At 35.3% G+C, this 22,683-nt stretch overlaps 1 protein-coding gene and 1 long non-coding RNA gene across 3 annotated transcripts in view; one reads left to right on the top strand and one right to left on the bottom strand.

Moving 5' to 3' along the window:
• Window positions 1-22,683, top strand: part of CUNH8orf34 (chromosome unknown C8orf34 homolog) — a 334,852-nt gene that overhangs the window by 186,107 nt on the left and 126,062 nt on the right.
• LOC129145298 (uncharacterized) overlaps window positions 1-22,683 on the bottom strand; it is a 116,317-nt gene that overhangs the window by 72,016 nt on the left and 21,618 nt on the right. For both annotated transcript variants that reach the window (XR_008550640.1, XR_008550639.1), the window contains exon 2: window positions 6,848-6,890. This is a non-coding gene — a long non-coding RNA (uncharacterized LOC129145298). The remainder of the gene's footprint in view (window positions 1-6,847; window positions 6,891-22,683) is intronic.

Below are 22,683 nucleotides of genomic sequence, written 5' to 3'. Positions count from 1 at the left end.
AAAAAAGATCTGAATGTGATAAAAGAGATAATATCACTTATGAAGTAAAGATACAGGGTATATCACATGAATAAGAGACCAAAAACCAGTGGAAGAAAAAGAATATATGGTTGAAGAGCAAGAAAGTAGTCTGCAAATTTAATGGGCTCCTTGTGTTCCATGTACATTATGAAACAGTATATAGACAAATTTAAGAACAATTTTTAAATGTTATGAATAAAAGATTTCAGTAGAGTAAAAAAATGCACACTTGATAGTAAATGAGTAGAAATCATTGTTAGAAAATATAAGTGAAAATAAAGTACAAGCAAGTTCTAGATTAAGAACATACCAATTTATGAGAAATGTAAATTTATGGCAAAAGTAAATCTTACTAATTTTCATGTATTTAAAAATATGGATTTCCGATAGAAGGGAGGGAAGCGCAGAACCCTGCTCCCCTCCCCCGCCCACAGAAGCGGCACTCTCCGACCAGCAGAGAGGAGGAAACAACAAACCAAAACGGCCCACAAGAACAAACTACGCAGCAAGCGGACTGTGAGTGGAAAGGAACTATTGCAGCCACCACACCCCGTGAACGGGAGCTGAGGCGAACCCTGCAGGATCCCCCGCGGCGGGGAGCGAACGGCTCTGGCCGCCATTAGAGAAGAACAAAGACCCCGGGAGACGCACACACAGCCCGGGCTGCCGGTAAGCTGGCACGGCTCGCTGGGCGCGCTTGAAAAGAAAGTGCAGACCTGGATCGCGGCTGCCCAGGTCCCCGCGCCTGCGACCTAGGCTTGCGGGGAGACGACCTAGGCTTGCAGGGAGACGCGCGGAGGTCCTCACTGAGGTGAAGGTCCCTCCCTGAGTGAGCAGGAACCAGGCGCCCAGGCACGGGAGCTGTGCAAAAGGCGCCATTCCCGCGCCACTGAACTGGGCTACAGCCCGCGTCCTGGAACTGAGGGCTTTGAACTGAGACCCGGGGCACGAAAATTCGGGGCGTGGTTTCTCCACAACGGTGGGGCACAAGGCAGACACAGCACCCCAAAGCTGTTGAGGTGTACCCTACCATTCCCGCTCTGTTCTCTGTCCCACGGGGTGGGGGAGGCGAAAAACAGCCCCCAAGGACAATAGGAGAGATCTCTGGCGCCACCTAGCGACCAGGGAAAAAAAAAAGTCACTAACACCCTATAAAACAGGACATTTCTTAAGACTGCTTGAAAAGGGCAGAAGGTTTCTGGAGGACCCAGTGGCCAGCCGGGAAGTTATTCCACGCCAGGCCCCTTCCGACCAGCAGTCTGAGCCCACAGACGGAGCAGGCACCCACGTCCGGGGCAGACCGGGTGCGCAGAAGAGTGTGCCTGAAACCGGAGGCGCAGGGACTGCATCCCGCTTCGCCATTTGAGAACAGGGACATTTCTTCAGTAAAAACTGCCTAAAACCAGCAGAAAGCTCCCCAGAAGACAGAGATGGCTCCTGAAGAGCCAGAGGGGAGCGGAGAAGTTCCCAAGATGTCAGTCAGTCCGAGCAACACAGTGTCCCAACGCATACAACAAATTAGAAAACAGACAGTAGGGAGTAGAAGAACCACACGCAACCTAAAAACTCCTCAGGAAAGAAGCACACCACAAAAAGAAAACCACTCCCCAGATTGCAACGACAGCAACTTGGAAGAACTTCTGAGCCTTCCAGAAAGAGAATTTAAATTGCCATGATTAAAAAAGTGATAGATCAGAAGAAGGAAATTGAGTCCCTAAAGAGGGAAGTAAGAGAAATGCAGGAGATCAAAGAATTAATGGAGGAACTAAAGAACTCTGGGAAAAGCAATGAAAGCAGAATAGATGAAATGGAAGAACGAATAAGTAATCTTGAAGACACAGAAATAAAAAGAACCAAAACAGAAAAGGAAAGAGAAGTACGAAGGAAAAAGAATGAAGAAAGACTTCGGGAACTATCTGACTCCATGAGGAAAGGAAATATAAGAGTTATAGGAATTCCAGAAGGAGAGGAGAGAGATGTAGGAACAGAGAAAATATTCATGGATATAATTGAAGAGAACTTCCCAAATGAGAAGAAGGAGCTGAAAATTGATATACAAGAAGCAAGAAGAACACCAAACTTCCACGACGAAAGGAAAAACACAGCAAGACACATAATAGTAAAGCTCCCAAGAATCCAGGACAAGGAAAAAATAATGAAGCTGACAAGAGGAAGAAAACAGATAACATTCAAAGGAAAACCAATCAGGCTGACATCAGACTTCTCTGAAGAAACACTACGGGCAAGGAGAGAGTGGAGGACATAGTCAACAGACTCCAAGAAAACAGATGCCAACCAAGAATACTCTATCCCGCAAAGCTCTCTTTCCTCCATGAAGAAAGAATATGGACCTTCCCAGACAAAGAGAAACTCCGGAATTTCATTGCGACTAAACCCCCACTCCAAAAAATACTACAAGGAATCCTAAAGCCAGAACCTCAGAGGGACGAATAACAACGAAAGAAGACCAAAAAAAAAAAAAAGTTATTAAAAGAATAAATAAATAAAATCAAAGGAAAGACAAACATAATGGCAAATACAGATGCTAACATATCAATATTAACTCTAAATGTAAATGGACTAAACTCTTCAATAAAAACACACAGAGTTGCAGCCTGGATTAAGAAACAAAACCCAACCTTTTGCTGTCTCCAGGAAACACATTTAGCTACAAAAGAAAAATAGGCTCAAAGTCAAAGGATGGAAAACAATCCTACAAGCAAATGGGCCAAAAAAGAAAGCAGGAACAGCTATACTTATATCAGATAAAACAGACTTCAAACTCAAAAAAAATAAAAGAGACCCCAATGGTCACTACATTATGATTAAGGGACAATACTTCAAGAAGAAATAACACTCATTAACATATACTCACCAAACGAAAGAGCACCAAAATATATCAGACAACTGTTGTCCTCTCTGAAAACAGACATCAGAGAAAACACATATGTAGTGGGAGACTTCAACACCACTATCAACAATGGATAGATCAACAAGACAAAAATAAGTAAAGAAACTAAAGCTCTAAATAAGGACCTAGAGCATTTGGCTTAACAGACATCTATAGAACACTAAACCCAAAAAAAACGGAGTACACATTTTTCTCAAGCGCACACGGATCATTCTCCAGGATCGATCACATACTGGGGCACAAGACAAACATCAACAGATACACCAAGATTGAAATCATACCAACCATCTTTTCTGACCACGAAGGCATCAACTAGAAAATAAATCATAAAAAGAAGGCAAGGAACTATCCTACCTCATGGAGATTAAAAGCCACACTACTGGAAGACCACTGGACTAACGAGGAGATCAAAGAAGAAATTAAAAAATTCCTTGAATTGAATGACAAGGAGGACACCAATATCCTAAAATGTATGGGATGCAGCAAAAGCAGTAATAAGAGGAAAATATATAGCAATAGAAGCTCACATCAAAAAACAAGAAAGAACTCAAAGAAACAACCTAATCTCGAAGCTCAAAGATCTAGAAAAAGAACAACAAAAAAACCCAGAACCAGTAGAAGAAAAGAAATAATAAAAACCAAAGCAGAAATAAATGAAATTGAAACTAAAAAAACAATCCAAAAGATCAATGAAACCAGAGCTGGTTCTTTGAAAAAATAAATAAAATAGACAAACCCCTAGCCAGGCTCACAAAGGAAAAAAGGGAGAAAGCACAAATACACAGAATCATAAATGAAGAGGAGAAATCACAACGGACACAGCAGAAATCAAAAGAATAATCAGTAACTACTATGAACAGTTATATGGAAACAAGTTCAACAATCTAGAGGAGATGGACCAATTCCTACAACTCTACAATCACCCAAAGCTAGATAAAGAAGAAATAGAACACCTAAACAGACCAATTACAAGCAGCGAAATTGAAATGGTAATTAAAAAACCTCCCCAAAAAACAAAAGCCCAGGACCTGATGGATTTACAAATGAATTCTACCAAACATTCAGAGACGAATTAGTGCCTATCCTTCACAACTCTTCCAAAAAATTGAGAAGGAAGGGACAATACCAAACACGTTCTATGAAGCCAATATTACACTAATACCAAAACCGGAATAAGGACAACACAAAAAGGAAAACTATAGGCCAATCTCTCTAATGAACACTGATGCAAAATCCTCAATAAAATTTTAGCTATCAGAATCCAACAATGTATCCATAAGATAATTCACCACGACCAAGTTGGATTCATTCCAGGGGCACAAGGATGGTTTAACATCCGAAAATCAATCAACGTTATCCAACACATCAACAAAAAGAAATATAAAAACCATATGATAATATCAATAGATGCTGAGAAAGCTTTCGACAAAGTGCAACACCCATTCATGATAAAAGCCCTTGAAATTCTTGGGATACAAGGAACATACCTCAACATCATAAAGGCCATCTATGACAAGCCAACAGCCAGTATCATTCTCAATGGTGAAAAGCTGAAAGCAATTCCATTAAGATCTGGAACAAGACAAGGATGTCCACTCTCACCACTGCTTTTCAATATAATACTGGAAGTCCTAGCCAGAGCAATAAGACAAGAGAAAGACATCCAAGGAATCCAAATAGGAAAAGAAGAAAGTCAAACTATCACTATTTGCAGATGATATGATAATATACATAGAGAACCCAAAATCTCCACAGAAAAACTAATTCAACTCATCAATCAATTCAGTAAAGTGGCAGGATACAAAATCAACACGCAAAAGTCAGTAGCCTTCCTATACACAAACAATAAATCTGAAGAAGAAGAAATCAAAAAAACCACCCCTTTTATTATCGAAACAAAAAAAATCAAATATTTGGGAATAAATCTAACAAAAGAGGTAAAGGACCTATACAAAGAAAACTATAAAACACTGTTAAAAGAAATAGAAGAAGACACAAAGAAATGGAAAGACATCCCCTGCTCATGGATTGGAAGAATAAACATTATTAAAATGGCCATCCTACCAAAAGCAATATACAGATTCAATGCTATTCCAATCAAAATCTCAATGGCATTCTTCAAAGAAATAGAACAATTATTGATGAAATTCATATGGAATCACCAAAACCCCGAATAGCCAAAGCTCTACTGAAAAAAAAAGAAGGAAATGGAGGCATCACACTCCCAGACTTCAAACTATACTACAAAGCCATAATCATCAAAACTGCATGGTATTGGAACAAGAACAGACATACAGACCAATGGAATCGAATAGAAAATCCAGAAATAAACCCACAGATTTATGGTCAACTAATCTTTGACAAAGGAGCAAAGACTATGCATTGGAGCAAAGAAAGTTTGTTCAATAAATGGTGCTGGGAAAACTGGGTCGCTACATGCAAAAGAATGAAGCTTGACCACTACCTCACACCATACACAAAAATCAGCTCAAAATGGATTAAAGAACTAGACATAAGACCTGAAACCATAAAATACATAGAAGGAAATATAGGCGAAACACTACGGGATTTGCACATCAAAGACATCTTTACAGACACATCACCCAAAGCAGTGATAGTGAAGAGAAAGATAAACAGCTGGGACTACATCAAATTAAAGAGCTTCTGCACAGCAAAAGAGACAATAACAAAAACAAAGAGAAACCCCACCAACTGGGAGAACATTTTTGCACCCAACACTAATGATAAAGGACTGATCACAAAAATCTGCAAAGAGCTGATGAGACTCAGCAACAACAAAGAAAATAATCCAGTCAAAAAATGGGCAGAAGAGCTAAAAAGAAACTTCTCTGAAGAGGAAATGCAAATGGCCAACAGACATATGAAAAAATGTTCAACATCACTTGTCATCAGGAAATGCAAATCAAAACTACCATGAGATACCATCTCACACCAGTGAGAATGGCACATATTAAAAAAAACTAGCAACAACAAATGTTGGCGAGGATGTGGAGAAAAAGGAACTCTTGTGCACTGTTGGTGGGAGTGCAAACTGGTCCAACCACTATGGAGAGCTGTGTGGAGATTTCTGGACCTACTAAACATAGAGCTTCCATATGATCCAGCAATTCCACTCCTAGGTATTTACCCAAAGGACACAGAAACATCAATTCCAAAGAGCACCTGCACTCCTATGTTTATAGCAGCACTGTTACAATAGCTAAGCTTTGGAAACAACCCAAATGCCAAAAATAGATGACTGGATCAAGAAGATGTGGTACATATATACCATGGAATATTACTCAGCATTCAAAAAAGATAAACACATGCAATTTGCAGCAACATGGATGGCGCTGGAAGGGATCATGCTCAGCGAAATAAGCCAAAAAGAAAAAGAAAAATACCGGATGGTCTCACTCATAGCAGGAATCTAGAAAACTTAAATAAGGGACCAGGAAAATGAATATAAGAAAGTGAAAATCAAAATCAACAAAAAACTATGAACCAGAGACACTTTTTGGGGGTGGGGGCGGGAGGGAAGGATTGGGGTCAGAATGGGGCGTTTGCAATTGTATGGGGGAATATAAAAATAAAATTTAAAAAAAAATAAAATAAAAATAAATAAATACTGGTTGACTTCAAAAAAAAAAAAAATGGATTTCCTCATAATGACAGGAATAAGATAAAAGAAATGCATTTTTTTTTCTGTAGCTTTCAACCAGTATCAGATGAAACATGGATAATAAACAGAAGGAAACAAAATCATGACCTCTTGAAATTAATTCTGTTATCTCTTGAGAAAAATCCAGAAAACAACTATTATAATTAATATGTTTGGTAAACTGACTTTCACTTAGAAAAGTATTTGGTAAATTGACTTGTATACATATCATTAATAAAAGTGGATTTACTCACCAGGGTACAGAATTGTATCTTATTCTTCTTTACATCCTCTTTCCTGGAATAAAGTATCAAATAAATATTTGTTGGTAGAGAAGATGGACTCTAATATATCCTTACCAGCTATTAACAAATATCATATATAAACAAAATTTTATCACTAAAAGGTAGTTCATAAATTATGGAAGAGGTAATGGAATAAATATTTTACAGTACTCTAACTCTTCAATAATGAGAAGTTGGCTGCATTTTAAGGACTTTGATGTCATTTATTACTTCAGATTGCAAACTTCTGAAAGAAGTTAAATAGTATTTGTTATGTAGTTTGGATCTAGTGAGTTTAATGTCATGCAATAAATTTGTAGCACATGTGTCTGGTTTTGCTAATGATTTGGCAAAGTTCATGACTAATATATATTCAAAAGGATCGAGTTGAGGTGTTCAACAATACTCTAGTGAATATGAATTATAGAACAACTTCGGAATTATGAATTTATTTCCAGTGAATTTCCTACTGGGAAATGAACAGAATAGAACTTTATGGTTAAGAAAATAGAGAGGAGGTAGGAAACAATATGGTAGCTTTTATTAATTTATTCATTCTCTCACTCACTTACTCAGTAATACTTGATAATCCATTGTGTGCTTCAGAGTGAGCTAAACACTGAACACAAAACAATAAAACATGGCTTGTTTTCTCAAAATTTTCACTGTTTATGTGGGAGAGAAAGACATATCAAACAAAAATTACAATACCATGTGGTAAAGTAGTATAATAGGAACACAGAGAAAAATGAGCCAAACCACACTAGAGCTATGAGGACAGGATTGAAGAGCCTTAAATTGTGGATAGAATTTCTCTGGTGAAGAGAATAGAGATGATGAGAGGCTGAAGAAAGTATTGCAAAGCTCTGGGAACAATAGAGCAAATCCATAATGGAAAGAAACAGCTTGATGTATGAAAGGAAATTGGAAGCAGCTATTCAGTGACATTAGATCAGAGTCAGGAGCAAGAGAAGAAACAGACATTACAGTATCACATTAAGCAGGGACTCCTATGTTATCGAAAGAAATTGAGTTGTATTCTCCATGCAAGTGTTATGAGTGTGAGTTAATTGATCAGATTCACAGTTTCTAGACCTTATAGCAGCTGTGTGACAGATTGATCTGAAGGAACAGGACAAGAAGTATAGAGAAGAGTCAAATACTTTTGCAGTAGTCCAAGTGTATTAACTAACTCAAGGCTTAATAGTAAGGATGCAGTATAACAAGTAAATATAAGAAATATTTGGTGAAAAAGAAATCAAAATGGATTCTTAACTTCTGTGTTATATAAATTTAGGTGCCATTGATATTTTTGGACCAAGCTCAATGGAGTTGTTCTTAGGAGTTATTAGCATAGCTATAATACTTGAAACCCGTGGGATTGAAAGTGATTTTCTAGGAAAGAACAGAGTGAGAATATATGATAATTAAACAACAAACCATGAAGAATCACATAGGGAAATCCAGTAAAGAAAGAACTAAGGGATACAAAGAAAACCAGAATTTGTGTCACAGTAGCTAAAATCTGGAAGAATTTTAAGAAAACTTGACGTTCATGGGTGTCCAACTGAGATGGAGGACAGAGTAGTCTTATTGGGCTTGACATTTGGGAAAAGTCTGGCTCTATGAAAACAGTGGTGTGGTGATGGTAGCATCAAGTTTGCAATAATAGAAAAATTAATGGTGGGTAAGATAATGGGGAAAACACCTTTGTGTTGTCTGGATGATTATTCCACAAAGTGGTTAAGTTCTCCTTGTCCCATTAATATTCGTCCTCAACTTTAGAGGCCTATGAACCTGAAGGGAGAAGCAGGCCAGATAAGCACTAGTTACAATTGAGCCCCTAGTTTCCTGGGAGACGAGAGGTGACAAGATAAAATGCAAGGAAACTAGGGAAGTATAATCAGATGGAGTTAAAGAATGAAGATGAAAGAAGGTGAACAGAAATCAGCTAACAGTATCAACCAATTTATTGGAAATTTGTGCTTTTTTTAAGATTCTTCCAAATGCAGTTAGGAATCCAGAAGGACTGAGAGATATTGAGCACCCTATGTTCCTCATAGTCAGGAAAAATTACATGAGTATAGAATTAAAAAACAACTTCAACCATGAATTTCTAGTGTCTACTTTAACTATACTTACTTAATGTTTGATATACATGCGATATAAGATTCTTTAAATAGAATAAATAGGCTGCATAACTAAAATTTTTGTAATGATATTGATATGTAATTCTGTTATTCCTAAGAGTTTTATAGAAGAGTAGTTATATGAGAGGAGAGCTAGGCAGGAAGAGAATAACCTTGAAGACAGTTACATGGGGTGATGCCACTGTTTGTGGCACTACAACTACCAAGAGTTTATGTTAATTCTTCTATATAAATGGTGCACATATTCTTTATGTAGTGATTCTCACTAATGAAGTACTGTATAGAATTTCTCTGATTCATTGATATGGATCAATCAAAATTTTTTTAGTATAAAAATATATATGAAGAACTCATACCTATGTATATTAAAGCCTGACATAATTTTATTTGTACCTAGTTCATTAAAAACTAGGTAAATTTTCATACAGTTTTGCTGTTGTTCATACACTCAGGAAGCTGTCTTTGTCATCTATTAAACTTTAGGAGATGCACAGCTACCAAGGCACAGCAATAGGAGGAAAATCTTATCTCTTCCTTGATTTTTAACTTAGTTGGGGCTACCTAAAAACTGTAAGAGAACAGTTGTTAAGTTAAACATAACAAATGAGGGAATTTTAGTGCAATGTGCATTTTGCTTGTGTATTCCATTGATGAATAAAGATTGATTAGAAAGCATTTGTTTGGATTAACCAAAGTTTTAAGTTATAGTGAATGTTTAGACATCTCTTTGAGTGATTAATACAGAGACATCAGGGAAATAGCTTGAACCAAGATGTGGAGATGGAAATAAACAAGCGATGTTTAGGTAGAGATAAGGAAATGATGAATCTTTCTTTTACAAGAAAGATTGAACTGACCACTGTATTTGTTCTTGGTTTTAGTTGTCAATTTTGTTCAGCTGCTCATCTTTTGGTAAAAAGAAAATTGAAACACTCTTGGGTCTAGGGTAAAGTTCCTTGAGATTTTATTAGGTTCCATCTAAGACTGTTACATGAGAAACAAGAAATGGAAACATTTTATTAGTAATTATCATCAAGCCTTTAGAGCAAATTAAGGTTTTAAACATAAAGTAATCATATCACAGAAGTCAAACTATAGCACGTTCAGTGATTTTTTTTAAGTGAACTTGAAAGAAAAGCTGTATGCTACTTCTTATAGTTGTTACTATTTAAAATTCAACTGAAAGATCATATTGTTTATTATTAAGTTTTATGAATTTCAATTTTGTAGAGAAATATCTTGTCAATATCAACTAGATTATCAAAATCTTTGTCAGAGAGATTGCCATATATTAATTCACATCTACTATTTATAGATCTTGAGTCTGTTTACAATTTAAAGAGTGAACACCAAATGCATGTTAATCTTTGACTTCAATTGTCAATGTACTTACAAACAACAAACATAAGCAGAGACCCTGAGAGTAAAAACACCGACAGTGAAATTTTGTACTTCAGTGAGAATGATGAGAAAATCTTTGTTCTCACAATAATTTGAAATTAATGTGGCTTGTTATCAAATGACATATGTCAAGTTTAATATTGCCTTTTCCTGGAAATTACAGAAAATCAAATTTGTGAAGGGCGGCTTAAGAAGGGAAATATACTGGTCTGCTGTACTTGTGAAATGAATATGCAGGGTGATGGAATGTTTTCCCCCCCATAACTGCAGGAAAATAGGATAGTCACCTGGTATCATTCTCTGCAGTACTTCTACTACTAGTCCATTTTTATCACTTTCCAAATGAATAACATAACTACAGTTCTCTGACAACTATCTATATCAAGATTCTTTTTGACAGTTTTCTGCATTAACTCACAATCATGAGTTATCCCTGCTTTTCCTCATTTTACTTCCAGGGAAGCTGATGATCTGAGATGTTAAATAATTTGTTGTAAATAGCATAGCAAATAGGAAGTTTGATCAGAATTTGAATCTTAGAAGCCTGACTCCAAAGGTGACATTCTGAACCACTAAGCCATTTCATATCTCCAGCATTCTGAGATATGGTAGAAATTATATCATCCCCTAGCTTGAGAAACCTCTTTTTCTTGTCTGATCATTTCAACTTATATTTCCATTCAATATCTTTGATAGCTAAATTCCACTTTACTCATTCAACTGAGTGTCATAGGAGGACCTTCAATGCATTGTCATTAAAAATCTATTATATGACAAGAACTATCCATGGCACTAAGGATACAGAGTAAGTCTCCTTGGCTATGCTTTGGTTATTGATTTGGCACTTAAAAATTAGTAAAGAACACTGACAAATCAGTAAGTATAATTCTGCTTTTCTTATCTCATTTTTCTGCTAAGTTTCTTCTCTGTTTCTCAACCTTTTGACAATATGTTTCTTCCTGTGAGTATTATAGATATGTTTGAATTAATAAATCAATATACAGAATAAAATATCCATTTTTTAAAAAATTTCAAATTCCTGCCTATTTAATAAGTTCTGTCTAATCCACAAATGATTGATTTTGTTTCTAGCACCATTTGATTCTTCATCTAACTTCACTTTGTATTTGTGTTTTGCAACACACAAAATGTTGTTTTCTCACATGGGCACACTGAATATATTTATTTTTTCTTCCAGAAATGTGTACCTAAAAGCACATAACCTAATCATCAAATATTGGATCAAAACAGTAGACTAATTGTCTTTGAATCAAGTGGGGTTTTTTGTTTGAACAAATTTTTTTGCATTATTTTTTATAATATTCTATGTGATTTAGAGGTATAGGGTCACACCTCTTTGGATTTATGTTACCATACTACATCCAACACCAAAGCACCCATATAACTCTACCCATTTTATCCCGCCTCCCCTGTCTCCCACCCCTCTAGCAGACTCAATTTTGCAGTAATACTTCTAATATTTGTTTTAGATTTGTCTGTTCCTTTGTTTGTTTTATTTTTTTATATTGTACATGAGTGAAATTATCTGATATTTGTCTTTCTCCTTCTGCTTTACTTCACTTAGCACAATTCCTTTCCATTTCCATCCATGTTGTCACAAGTGAGAAGATATCATGTTTTTTATACCTGAGTAGTATTCCATTGTATAAGATATTCTATGTATTTACCACATCTTCTTAATCCATTCATTTGTTATTGGTGACTTAGATTGTATCCATAACTTGGTTATTGAAAATAGTGCTGCAATGAACATAAGAGTGTATATAGCCTTTTGAATTAGCATTTTTATATTCTTCAGTTAGATGCCTAGGAACAGAATTGCTAGATCATATGGTAGATGACTATTGATTATTTTGAGAAACCTCCATAATTTTTTCCATAAAGGTTGGGCCAGACTGTGTTCCCACCAATAAAGTAATACAAGAGATCAATGAAACCAAAAGCTGGTTCTTTGAAAAAATCGACAAACTTCTATCTAGACTTACTAAGAAAAAAAAATGATTAAAATTTGAATAAATACAATCAGAAGTAAAAAAGAAGTTGCAACTAGCATCTCAGAATTACATGGATAATAAAAGATGATTATGAACATATATATGCCAATGAATTGGATAATATAGAAGAAATAGACAACTTTTTAGACATATACAATCTTCTAAGACTAAATCAGGAAAAAATAGAAAACCTTTATAGACCAATTACAAGCAATTAAAAAGTAATCATGGGCATGCCTTAGTTAAAAATGCTTTTGCTAAAAAAAAATACTAGCAGCTCATCTGAACCTTCTTTTTTCTTTTCTTCTCTTTCTTTTTCTTCTTCCTTTTTTTTTTTTTTTTTTTTTTTTTTTTGGTTGCTCAAGGTTCTTGCCTCAATGGTGATGTTCATAGCTGATGAGATAGCTGATGAGTGATCATGGTAGCAATTGCTGAAGTTTGGGATGACTGTGAAAAATTCTTAAAATAAGACAACAGTAAAATTTGTTGCAGGGATTTCTCTGTAGCACATGATGTTGTTCGATAGTGTTTTACACAGTATAACTTTTTTCAAAATTAGATGCATTTCTCATTCTCCCTGAGTTCCTTGCTGTGTGGAAGAGGCTTCACAGCTGCTATATGCCCTGTGAGAACACAGGGACACCTGGGACCTGAGAATAATGGAGCTGCCATAGTGAAGAGTAAAGGGACCCCACACAAAGGACATGGGTATTCCAGCCTTGACTGTGTCCAAGTGGATGTTGGATGGGACTCTGAATCCACTGGTAAAGATGGAGCTAAGTCAGTGATGGAGGGTTGATCTCCAGCATCCCAACCTTGCTGAGAGCAAGTGCAGACACCAAATCTGATAAGCATAGTCTTCTCATGTCCATAGGAGAACACCAGAGAGAGCAGAGTAGCTACCTGGTAGCTGTTGTCCTAAAGACACCAAATGCCAGCTTAGGTGGTGTTGCATCAGGCAACACCACACTGATAAAGCAATGGGAGTCCTGGAGCAGGCTACATATTGCAGGATGCTGCTGAAGAGCAAGATCCTGACCTTTTTATTGATTTACAGCCCCAGTTATAAGGGGGAGGAGCAAAAGGAAAGGGGAAGAGATTAAGGGGAAGGAGATTAAAGAAAGGGGAAGAATGTAGAAGATCAGGGATGGTGAGTATGACCTCCAGGCACTTCTTATCTGCTTGATGACTGGTATTGTCCTTGAGATCACACCCTAATCCCTCTGCCATGGTTCTAATCTAATCAACAAGGTTTTCCACTGATCAGCTTCTGGGGTCCCTTGTCATACATCAGTCCTTGGCCCCGTGGGTGTTCCCATTCATACCTCATGATCCGGTATAGCTTTTCCAGTGTACTCTTGTTTGATTTGAAGGACATCTTGAAGGGTTGGGCTCTGTACCTAACTGATCTGGCCATCTTGACCTTGCTTAGAGCTATAGGTGACAAAATGGTGGCCAAATAATCCACTTAGGAGTAGCAGACCCACAAGGTGGCAAAAGAAAAATGTAAAAGTTGGGGCAAAAAAGTACTTTTGGAATTGGAAATTAAATTTGAATATATCTATACTAAAAAAAAATTAAGTTTGCTGAAAGAGAAAGCTAAAGCCAAAGAGGATTGTTTCCTTTAAAAAACAAATTTTAGGGTATATTTTGTTATTAGTTTATTTTGCTTTTGTTTTCACAGTTATTCAAAAGGAAAACACTATGTAAAACACAGAAAATAAAAAATGCTACATTTTTATCCTATTAATTATAGTTAGTTCTGGAGTTTCTGCATGTTTTGGGGGCTATGAATAAACCAAGCCTCCAAGAGTAGATATTTTTGTTAGGAAATAGTGATCCATAGAGTTAGAAATACATAAATATTTGTCTAGATGTGGGAACACAAGTATATTGAAGTTGGATCTGGAAATAGAGTCAATATGTTTTGTATAAAAAAGTGCTCTAATTGCAAAAATTCCTTACGATGTACCCCAGAAGAAATGTTGACTGAGTTTTCCTTTGGCACTAGCTTCTTATCTAAGTCATAGCTGTAGTTCATCTTGAAACACTAGGCTAGGACAGTGAGGAACATAATGGATTATGTGGTACTTTAGTGTTTTAGTGCCCCAGCTGTGTGTGTGTGTGTGTGTGTGTGTGTGTGTGTGTGAGCATGTGTGTGTGAGCATATGTGTGTGTGTCTTCTATGGAAAGCTACTACAGGCTGACTCCATTTTTTGGTCAGAATTTATGCAAACCACATATTGGATCTGCGACTGAAAAATGGGTTATATTTTTCCTACCCAAGTTATTTTATAATTTTGGCTTGAATTTAAGACAAAGCATCAAGTCATAATTGTAATCAATACTGTTACACAAAGGGAAAAATTCTGTTGCTGTAAACCTTTATAAGACCTGAAAATAGAAAGATGATATCAAAATATGTACTCTAGATGAAATATTGTGTAAGATGATTATAGGTGGGACTCCAATGTATGTTAAACTGTGTCTAAAATACCCTATAGGCAACTTAACTATATCTTAAATTTGGCTAAACAGTGTTATTTTCATAGATAATCTTTAATAATTTTACTTGCCATTTTGAAACTGGGAATACATTTTAAGGAATAATTTGAATGACCAAGTGTCTTAGAATAAGGTGGCTTCAAATTTTAATTGTCTTCTATATATACTGAAATGTTTCAACTGATATTCACTTAAATAATTTAATGTAAAACTACCCACTAATGTAATTCCTCTTAAGACTTGTGTAAGAATTTTATTTGAAATAACTTGGAGAAAAGAAAAATTGCTTGATTATTGTATTTGTTATCCATAGCTATGTGAAAGATTACCATACACTTAACATTTGAAACAACTCATCTCACAATTCTTTTGGATCAGGGCTTCTGGTATCTCTTCTGTATAGCTTGACTGGGGCAGATATGCACTTATATGGTTGTTGTTGGAATTCAGTTCCTCAAGTATTGTTGGATTGAGGGTCTCAGTTACTAGCTAGCCATTGTCCAAAAGCCACCTCTGGGTTCCTTATGATTTGGATCTCCCTACTATGGCAACTTATTGCATCAGAGTTACAAGGCAAAAAACAATAGAGAAAATGTGATAGCAACATGAATCTCAAGGTGATATCTTTGTTCTGTTAATCATGATGTTGAGTGGGGATGCAAACTGATAGTTCCATTGTAATCAAGAGGACTGGAGATAAGGCAGCAATTAGAGAAGGTGGGAGAATCAAAAAGGAAGATGGAATATATAATATGGAGCAGATATGGGAAGCAATAATTGGTGGAAGATTCAAGATGTTCTAAGGTGATTTGAGGGAATTTTTGCTGTGCACAGTTCAACTTAATCTTTCATAGTTTCATGAAATATCCAGTAAAATCTCTCTTAGATATCATTTGGGGTAAGAGTATATGATTAGATACTGAGATTTGATTAAGGCAAAAGCAGACTAGCTTGAGAAGACTAAGTTATATTTATGTAACAAAGTTTATCAGTAATGTCATATAAGATATTTATTGTCTTATGGTTGGAAAAACATAATCTCAGTGTTCAAATCCAGAGTGGAGTAGCTGTGGAAGTTGTTCTAACTGAAATGTCAAATTCCATAGACTAAATTTATTCTAAATTGTCATTTGATCTAGGCATGTGACTCCCATCTCAGTGATTGGAAGGTATGTCCTGTGTCTGCATCTTGCCTGTGGCACACCACAAGGGAGAATGAGTTAGCAACCACAGTCAAATACATCAGCAGTAATTTTAGTATATGACTGGCCATTACCATCTTATTTTTAATTTTTCTTAAAATGTTATTCTTTATTAATTTATTTTAAAGGACTGTGCATAAGACAGAATTAAAAAGGGAATTTGGTGAGGTGTGAACAACGATAGGTATGTAACGTAATGCTGTTTTTAGATTAACTATATTGGATGTAGAATCTGAACAAATATGATGAATATAATTGAATACTTAATGTCCTAATTAAAAAAATATGTGCATGTGGTTGGTTAAAATTTGCTTCATTGAGAATATTGTACGGAAAGTTGAAAAATCTCAGTATCAATAGCACAATATTCAGAAAAGGAGTGTAGTGGAGTATGAAATAAATAAAATAGAGAGGTGTTGGAGCAAAAGTCTACAATATCAAGTGAAGGAAGAATTCTAAGTTTTAGATCAGCCAAACTAAAGATAAAATACAAGATAATGAAGGGGAAAACAAGGTGGCAGTGGAGGATAGTAACCATCCAAGACCTGTTATATTTAAATAACAAGGAAAAGATAAACTAATAATAACTTGTCTTAAGTTTAATCACTAATATCACATCAATTAGGTTTGTTTGTGCCATGTCTATAAAGTAAACTGATGTCAGGTACAGTCGACTTTGATAAAGATAGGTTTAGAGAAGAGATATAGAAAGCTTAATTGCTAACATTGATGATTTGCATATGAATTTATCATATTCTCCCCAAAGGACTTAATTTGAACTTAGTTTGAATTATGTAATTAATGGAGAAAGACTCAAAAACAATGAACTCAATCAATACATATGGTCTGGATCAAGAATCAAAATATTGGGGCCTCCCTGGTGGCGCAGGTGGTTGAGCACAGCTCTGTGAAGCTGTCCACAGCCTCTGCAGAGTGGATTCAATCCTGGGTGGCCAGGAAACTACCCACATGGTGCAGCAGACCTCTCCTGTCTCACCCGCTGCTTCCCTCAGCAGTGTATTTCAGTAGATCTGCCTGTTCTGTTCCCCACTCTGTCTCTGGTGAATCCTTTCACCCCCGCCCCTGCAACTCTGGCCTGTACCCCAGCTCTTGTATGCATAAATAAATAAATCCTTAAAAAAAAGAATCAATATTATCAGATGTGGTATAAGGCACAATTATTCCTTTTATGGCCAAAGTTGATGTGCAGTCAACTAATACAATGCACATAGGAACTTTTCTACATAGGGTCTTATTTTATTGAACAGAATCTCTGGGAACCTAAAAATTATATTAAATAAGATTAATAATTTTTGGAAACAAAAATTTTTACTGATTACCCTATAAAAATTAGTAATTTACCTAATCCTAGTCATTTAGATTAACCAGCAGCCTTTCCCGAGGATCACCTAGGTACCATTCTTACCTTACTCTTATCTATACTCTGAACATTTTGTCTAGGTTACCTCACTTTCCGTTTTCTAGCTGTGCTCCTGTTCACCTCTACATCTAAGCTCTTTGCTGATCTTTCTGTGGATGCTTCCTATTACACCTCACTTCTGGTAGGTAATGCTCCCCCTCTGACATTGCCCCTAGATTTCTCTGTTGGTCACAATGTATCCTCTCTTCAATTCAGGTTGTAACTGGGACTCAGTTATAACATGTCAGTCTGCTTATATAACCTTATATGTGCTATGAATCCACATGCCTAAAATTAAGGTTACTTTTATGAAAGAGTTCCTTACAACCTCTCTCTGTCAAACCTTCAGAGGGTGACAAACTCTGAGGAAAAAATCAGTTTTTTATGTATACAATATAATCTCTTGAATTTGTGGTGGGCGAAAGTTAAGAAAAACAAAGATGCCTTCTGATGCAGAAACCAGACTTTGGGTAGTGTTTGGATTTGAATTTGCTAGAAGCACTAGTATTTTTTGCAGATTGGAGGGAGAAAACCACTCCCAGATGTCTTAATTTTTCCAACTAAAAGAAAGCCTTCACAATTTATATAATGATGGGTTCAATTAGCACAAGTCTTGTGATTCATTTGCAGTCTAAACGAACAGATTCCAGGCTATAAATTTTTACAAACATTTGTGGTCATCATGTGTTTGACAATTGGTGGTCAGAGAAATTAAGCAGGAACTGGTAGATAAGAAAAAAAATCTTAGAAAGATTCTTACTCCTCCAGTTAGCAATAGAAGAAATGGAGTATATATATATATATTTTAAATTTGCACACACATTTTCCATAAGTTATAGATTTAATCACTTTGTTTATTGATCTTATGTGGTCAAGAAAAGTAAATATTCTGTAACATTCTCTTATGTTATTGAAAAGTGAAACTTCAGCATTGCATTAAAATTCCATAAGACCTTTTTCAAAACAGTACTAACTTAAAAATTTAAGCTAAGGTTATTCTAAAAAGTTACAGCCTATCATTTCTAATATGTACTACTTTGTTTTACTATTTAATATTTATGAAGTTGCCTAAATTGTACTCTCCTGATGCATTGAGATTGAATGCTAAATTCATATTTGAGGAATGATTGTAAAAAGAGAGAACCATAGAAGCATGGTCTTAACATCCTTCTCCCTTTCAACCAGCTAAGTGAATTATGTTTTGCTATCCATTCTTTCTTTCTTTTAAGGAAATATAGCTGTCTCACATTACAAAAACTTTTTCATAAATATTTTATTTAAACTTGTCTAATTTCTTATATGTTTTCTTAACATTTGTTTTATGTTTAATAATTCACTCAGAATATGTAACATCTGCTTAAAATATTTGACCAAATCAGTTCTATCAACGTAAATCAACAGACCAATTGCAATGCAGGGAAAAACTGCCATATAATTCTTGTGTAACCCAGCATTGAATCATAGTTAAGGGACTTATATTTGGAAAGCTTCTAATTTTTGTTGTAAAGTTCCTAGAAACAGATGTGAAAATTCACTCATATCCCACATTGTTTAGTTCAAGCAGCTGTAAATTATTTCATGGATTACACTTGAATGAAAGTCCTGGGATTATTTCATCTAGGCAGCTGTTTTTTCCTTAAAGTTAATCAAAACAATTCTTTGCTTGATTAATTCTTGCTTATTTGCTGTTGAGTAAAGATAAAGTACTCACGTCTTTAGTCATAAATTACTTCATTTTCTCACAGTGTCCCTGTGACTCAAAGATGCATCATGGTTTTATAGGCTATCTTTCAAATAAGATACAGTTTTGTGTTGTCTGTTGTAAAAAACAATAAGTGTGGTGTTCCCTCCTTACATATATAATATTCACATAGTGCAGGCATTTCACTTGTAAAGAAAGGTAAACATAAGAATTGCCACTCTTTGGTTTGAGCCAGGAGTTTTCTGTCACTATGGTCTGTGCCTCCAGTCTACACTCTCACCCTTCACACACACTACTCCATACTTTTGTCCTTTTGTCTACAAACATCCATGTGGATATCTTGAAGATAACTTCATTTCAGCATTACCAAACCAAAGGTATAATCTCTTCCTGCATTCCCTCAAATTGGTAAGTGGAAAACCCTACTAGGATTTCACTTTCATTCACTACAACCTGTTGAATCTTCCTCTGAAATTAACACCAGTTATTTTCTTTCTCTATTTATTGATATCCCTTGACTCTAGGACCACAGGATTTTATACATACATTACTGATACAGAGATCTATGTGCCTCATCTCCCTGTTTCCAGTTTGTGCTTTTCCAAATGACTATGGGCAAGTGCAACAAATGTATCTCTTCAAAAACCAGTTTTCCAAAAGTCATGTCCATATAGAGATCAATTTGAAAAGTTTAAAAAATTTTGCAAAAATCTTCCCTCGACACATATTAATAAATGTTTTGAATAGTTTGACAAAAGCACAAGGCTAACATTTGAAGAAAAAAACATAGCAAATATCTAAAACGCTAAAATTACCCTACTAAGTGAGAAAGACTTAATTCCTATTTCAAGTATCAGAAAAGAGTTAGGTATTTAAAAATAAATAATCATAGAGGTATATGTGTGTATGTATACGTGAATACATGTGGTTAAGTTTAAGAATGTGTATACATGCATTTTTCTGTATTATAATATATAGTGTAACATATTAATAAAGAAGAAACAGGCAAATTTAATCTTCATAGTAAATTTTAACTCTATAAATTCTAATTAATATTTAAAATGTTAATATAAAAGTTATAAATGAAATATTTGCATTGTTTTTTTCATACTCAATTTTCTAAATCCTGTATGTATTTTACTTTTATAGAATTTTTTAGTTAGGTCTAGTCACATTTCAAGTGCTCCATTGCAACATGAGACTAGTGGCGAATTAGATGGTATAGTTCTAGAATACATTGATTATGTTGACTATACTAAATATATTCTTGATATTTAATTGAATGTAAACTTGTATATTTTTAAATAAGGACTTACTAATGAAAATGTATAGTTAAGAGGAATATATTTATAAACTTATTCACTGAATTATTAGTTGAATATATTCATTTCAACTAAGAATGATTATAGGTCATATTATTCAAAATATTGTCCATGTTCAAAGAAATACAATGTTGTGTTTTACAAATTTAAAAATTTTTTCATTTCAATAAAAGCATCTACTATTATCTCTTTAAAACATATTTAATTAAAACAGATTTAATTTATTCCCCTTTATCAGAAGGAGAGAAAGACTGATACCACTGATGTCAAAGATTCTAAATTTTCTATATTTAAACATGTTCCTGGAATTTCCTCCCTTGACTTATCTTATCCTTATCCTGGATAGGATCTTACTCAATTGCATTTTGTTTTCCTCTCTCTCTTTCAATTTATGAAAGCTTCCATAATTTAAGTCTTAAGTATTTCTGTTCCTTTCTCTTGATTATTTAATCCTAGATATCTGCTCCCTTTAATAAAGTTATCAAGGCAATGGAGCTATGATTGGACCTGGATTTGTATTTTATTTTTATTCATTGTAAACACAGATTATTAGGATACTTCCATGACTAAACAGAATGCAAGATTCTGTATAGATAATCACCCTTTTAGAGTTTGGTAACACTCAGTAGTTATTAGGAGTTCATTGACTTTCCTTGGCAGAACCACTACTGGTAAATTAAAAAAATGAAAGAATGAATATTTCTGAATAAATCCTCTCATAGCACTGCAGGAATCAGTTTCACTGCCATCACCATAGTTGCATATGACACTTCCACAGCCATAGAATTGAAGTTTTAGTTTCAACACCCTGAAGTCTCCAAAGTACCACCAAATGAATTCCAGAAGTCTTCTTCCTCTAGGATTCTTTCACTCCCACACTGTGATATTTGTTTTAAGCTGGGAAAAAAAAAAGGGGAGTTGATGCCCCAGATAGGGATGGGTGGCTAGGCAATCTTCAAAATGCCTTGTTAAATATAAAACTTTGCAAGTGAGAGGAAAATCCTGGCATGGAGTTTTTACTGTTCATCAAGATATAGTCATAAAATCCATGTGTTATCCCTTTCTCTACATGTGTCAAGCAACCTCCAAATGCTTAGGTAATTATCATGAAGCTTCATATTCCTATTTTGTATCTTGTTTGTAACAGAGGCAAGTATGTCATTAAGGGTTTGATCCTTGGGTATGTATTCAGAGGTCATGGGTGGTCATCATGCCTGAACTTTGTAGCCCAGAATGAACCATATAATATCTTCATTTCAATATGAAAAGTAAAATAGTACTCACCTCATAAATAAGTCAGTGTTGGGTGCTTTGTAGCTCTAACAGTAAAAATGAGGAAGCAACTTTTAGGTCTGATTCATAGCAACAAAACTGCCAAAATTGTTGCTTCAATTAAACAATCTTTTGAACTTTGAGAAGGATGGAAAAAATGTGAAAAAGCAGAGAAATTTGAAAGGAAACAGCATATTGGGGAATGTTAAACAGCTATACAATTTCTTCTTTCTAGCAGTATCAGATATACCTTAAATCCATCAAGAATTATAGTGAGAATGTATGAGAGAAGATTAGTTTTACATTAAACCCCAGAGATCTTTTATTACAATTCTCAGTAAAATTCTAAATCATTCACCCTAAATAATTATCCAGCCTCTGCTTTAAATACATCCAGGGTAAGGGTTCATCTCCTACAGTGCACTGTACAATCTTGCCATTGAACAGCTATACAATTAAGATGATTTTATGTTGACTCAGAAATGTGCTTCTTTCTCCTTAGACCCATTGCTTCTTTGGAGCCACAGGTGGAACTCTGACATCCCTTCCCAGTACCAACCCTTTAGATATTTGAATATTGCCATTCCAAAAATAAATGAAGACTGCCCAAATGAGAATAAGCAGAGGCTATTTATTCAGAACTTCTTTTAGTAAAGTAGCTAGCCACCATCACTTGCGTTTACCGGGGACCCTAAAGGCAGGTAGGGGACATGATGAAGTTTTATAAAGAATATAGAAAAAAGGGAAGCTTGAGATACATTCTGACTGAAAGTTGAGATGTAGGGCTACTCGAGACAGGCTAACTGGAAACAGACTG

The sequence above is a fragment of the Talpa occidentalis genome, unplaced genomic scaffold, assembly GCF_014898055.3.
Source record: "Talpa occidentalis isolate TD23 unplaced genomic scaffold, MPIMG_talOcc4v2.1, whole genome shotgun sequence".
NCBI lineage: Eukaryota > Metazoa > Chordata > Mammalia > Eulipotyphla > Talpidae > Talpa > Talpa occidentalis.
Note: the sequence above shows the minus strand (reverse complement) of the source record. Positions and strands in the feature narration are given on the sequence as shown.